The sequence below is a fragment of the Dinoponera quadriceps genome, unplaced genomic scaffold (genome assembly GCF_001313825.1).
Source record: "Dinoponera quadriceps isolate SergipeBrazil2010 unplaced genomic scaffold, ASM131382v1 scaffold37, whole genome shotgun sequence".
In the NCBI taxonomy this organism is placed as follows: domain Eukaryota; kingdom Metazoa; phylum Arthropoda; class Insecta; order Hymenoptera; family Formicidae; genus Dinoponera; species Dinoponera quadriceps.
In genome coordinates this window covers 1,817,805-1,822,169 of record NW_014554446.1, presented here as the reverse complement: position 1 = coordinate 1,822,169, position 4,365 = coordinate 1,817,805, and positions in this window count along the sequence as shown.

Below are 4,365 nucleotides of genomic sequence, written 5' to 3'. Positions count from 1 at the left end.
GGGGGGAGGAGGGGGGAGCAGCAGGCAGCAGGGGGCGTCAAGGGGAAGAGAGATGACTGCCCCGGGCGAGTTTCCACTGGGTTACTGACTTACTTAGTCCGCTCGCTCTCCTGCCGAGCGCGGCGGCAAAAAAATAGGAAAAATGAGAAAGGGCGGATTTCGCGGTTTAACGATCGATCGATCGTTTCGAACGAGAGGAGGAGGAACTGGTTTCGGGGGGGAGGGATTCTTTGAAGCGCCTCGGACACGTTCTTCGATTGATAACCGCTGGTTCCGACAAATTTCCGCGTCGTCAATTCTGTCCCTCTCGAATTCTCATCTCTTCTGTTTATGCGTTGAAACGGGAGATGACGGTAAAAAAATTATTTAGCTACAGTTGAAGAAATGTAGGTTGTATTTTAAATCTTGTGAATTAATAGTATGAGAAAGGTGCGAAAATAAGACAACTATATTTTTTACTACAATTTTTTTATTTTTATTTTTCGCATCTGTTGGAAAAACTGAAATTCACTTTAAACGTTGTATTATTAGGCTCAGATTATATGTGATGTATTTAGTCTCAGATTAAAAAAATATCTTCTTACGGGAAATGAAATAAAACACATGTCTCATTCACATATTCCCATGTTAAAGTAACACGAAATTTTTCGTTATTTACATAAAATTTTTTACCGTACACACTATTAAGATCATTGGAAAATTAATACTAGTAAAATAGCTATGTCTAAGTAATTATTGAGAATTAGTATTCATTGTTTAGATTATTAGCTCTTCAAGCAAGCTCGATGTAAGTGTTTACTCAGAGGGGCTTCCGTTTTTTGAAGATCGAGTTTCTCGGATCGTCCCATGCTCCAGATCCATTCAGATCCGTTAGAGACGAATGTTTGCTCAATTATCGCGCATAATACTTTCTCTTCAATGCCGAACTCGGCCTAAACTGCGACATGCTATATCAGTTTAAAGAGAAGCTCGAAAAGAAATTCCATGGCATTTAATGTACTTCATAGTTTTATATACTTAGATTTATACCGGAATTATCATGTATTTCAACATATCCTCAACCCTCATTATTATATTTACGAATTTCAAAATTTTCACTGCAAAGTTAAAGTTGACGTAACATTACGATTTTTTTTTTTTTATTTATAGCTGACTGATGTAGTACTATATATTTTTATATTTTAAGTTCAAATTAATCAAGATGAATTTTAATAAAGTTGAAATTAGTTTTAACATGAAAATCAAACAAATTTGTTTACATATGGAAATACTGCAGAATTAGATATATTATTTATTGCAAAAATTCCTTTACAAAACAATTGTTTTCAAAATTATCATACAAAAAAAATATTAAATCATATTTTTATGTAAAAAAGTGTATAATATTCATTTTTTTTATGTTCAATAGTGTTTAATTATTTTTATTTTTATGTAAAAAATGTTCAATTAATTTTTTTTCAAAATATAAGTGACAAATTAAAAAAATCCTTGACTCGATATCCAATAGCACTTTTTTTCGTATAAAAATGGGAAAAACATTTTCTCGCACGTTTAAGATTTGGAAGAACAGAATTGTCAAATTATGAACATAGGAAGTGTTCAGAGTAAAGAAAAGGATTTTTTAAATTTGTTACTTATATTTTGGAAAAAAATCAATTGAACATTTTTTACATAAAAATAAAGTTAATTAAACACTATTGAATATACTATAGCGATACACACTATAGCGATTTAACGGCACTTTTTCCCCCGTGTACTCACTTTACACGCATGCAAAGTCCAAATCCGAAATAATCCGAGGGACGCCCGCACGAGCGCGGTTTCCATGTAAGACAGTTCGCGGGGAGCGCTGAGCTCTTCAATCTCGATCAATGAGTTTTCCGAAACCGTCACGACGAGATCGAAAAGGTACGCTCGCTTGTCCGTCCATCGCGCCGAGCGCGCTCTCCGTCCTCTTCTTCAGCGTGTACACGCTCTATCGGCCGTCCAGCCGCGCGCGGATCGGCGAAAACAGAAATGCGAATGGAAAAGAGAGGAATCAGTACTTTTTGGTGGGGCCATCGGTGCGTGGCAGCTGTGATCCTTTTTTCGAATCTCTTTCCTTTCGCGTGTTCCCTCTTTTCTTCGGCAGGGCCGACAGGGCCGGCTTTCCCGTAATCCCTTCGAGGAAGAACGACGGCGGCGACGAGGGTGGGAAAGGGAACGAAATAGAGAACTGAACGGAGAAGAGAAACAGAAAGAAAGAGAGAGAGAGAGAGAGGGGGGGAGGGAGAAGGGGAGGAGGGGAATAAGAGAGAAGGGTCTCGCGCGCAGGGGCGGAAGAAACGAGGACGACGAGGAGAGAAACGGACGACCCCGCGCTGTTTGCCTTTTATTAAACTCTTGTTAAACGCCGCCTTTCTCCGCACACACAATTGAATCGGCAAAACAGCGAAGATAATGCCCCTACCGGCTCGTATACGCCCGGAGGACTGGTACCGAGAGAAAGAGAACGGGAACGAGGTATAAAGAGAGAAAGAGGGAGAGAACGGAGGAAGAAGAGAAGACTTACCGCAAACACCCCAGTTCCTTGTTGCGGCCTGAAATGGACACCGTGTAATCCAGCTCTTTATACAGCGGCAGCAGGATCGCCAGGCAGGATCCTTCGGCGGAGGAAGAGGATATCGCTCGGTAGAGGATACGGCGTGAAAGGTTGAACCGATCGGCCCCGATCGACTCCCTCGAAAAGGGGCCTGTATATACCGCGCACAACGGGCCTCTAATGAAAATATTTGGATGTTTCCAGCAAAATCGACAGCGCCGAAGTCTCGACCAAGTCGTCTCTCTGGGGCGATCGTCGTGTCTCTGGGGGCCTCAAAGGGCTGGAATCGAGGGTCCTTCTTCGATTACGCGCGCCATGGGACCCTCGAGTCGCCTTCCATGTTCCTTCACTTCGCGGGAACACGTGTTAATTCGTGCGCCCGCGTGTGTGTATGTATTTGAAGAGAACCCAGGGGTCAAAAGAGGAAAAAGAAAGAAAAGAGAGGAGAGAGAGATCTCGTTTATCGGAGCTCTCGCGAGACCGCCGACGAGAGCTCGCCGAAGAGAGCCGAAATATTGAAAAAAAAAAAGAGAGAAAAAGAAGGAAAAACGGCGAATTCAAATTACATTTTGTATTCATGGGCTTTTTTTGAGATAAATTACCGCGATATTACGCGCCAGAGGAAAATCAGAAATACAAATAGAGACATTAACACCTCGTTTGCGAGCCACGGTCGTCGATTGACGGGAGAATACAATAAAAAAAAAAACAATAAAAATCAGCCGAGCGCGCGCGTATTTTCCCGGGCTCCCCTACACGTCGATTATTATTATCCGTTGCGCGCTCGTAACGCCCCGTTGCGTCATCGGCGCTCGGGCGCACGCACACATATCAATGACACGCTTATAAAAAAACACTTTTAATCGCCGGCTCTCCGAGATACGCCTCGGCATCAGAGGTTACACTGTGAAAAATAACGGCGATATGCAAACGTGATATCGCGCGCTGCTCAGTCTCCTATCGTTATTTGTTGCCGAGCGAGATGCGAGACTTCTTCGAGGAGAGACAGAAAGAGAGAGAGAGAAAGATGACTTTTTTTCTTTCTCCCTCTCTCTACACGGTAAAAAATATTTTATACCTGTATTAAAATCGGTCTTCCAAATTTATGTTTAAAATTTTTAACACACCTGTTTAATTTATTAATTTATTAATTTATAAATTTATCTCAAAAATTAATTAATTAACCCTATTAATTTAAGGCAATCTGTTCATGTTAACTCAATATTTTGCATTGAGTCGATATTCGAAACATCTGTAAGTATTAAAATAATACATTTTATACTTTAGAGAGTCGATCAATATATTATGGATATATCGATTTTGTGTTAATTTTTTGTATAATATTTGTGTCACTTTTCAACATATTCAGCTTGTGTTAAATTAACGCAAAAACTTGTGCAGACCGTGGGACATGTGAAAAATTTTGTCTTAAATTTAACGCACAATTTTTTACCGCGTAAATGTGAAAAATTTTGTCTTAAATTTAACGCACAATTTTTTGCGCACTCTCTCATGAGAGACGTTCGAGGGTTCTTCTTGGGGTATTCGAACGATCTGACGGAACGACGTCACGACGATCGTCGGTAAACGTTATAATATGTTCTCGACGTTTGTTTACTCGACGATTGCAGAAATAAAACGGAGTTGCATTACTGTATAAATTAATTCTACGTATAAAATCTAATGTTTGACCGCTCTCTCTCTCTCTCTCTTTCTCTCTTTCTCTCTCTTACTCATCCTTCCTCTCTCGCGTAGCGCTCCAAAGGGAGAGAAAAACGCACAGG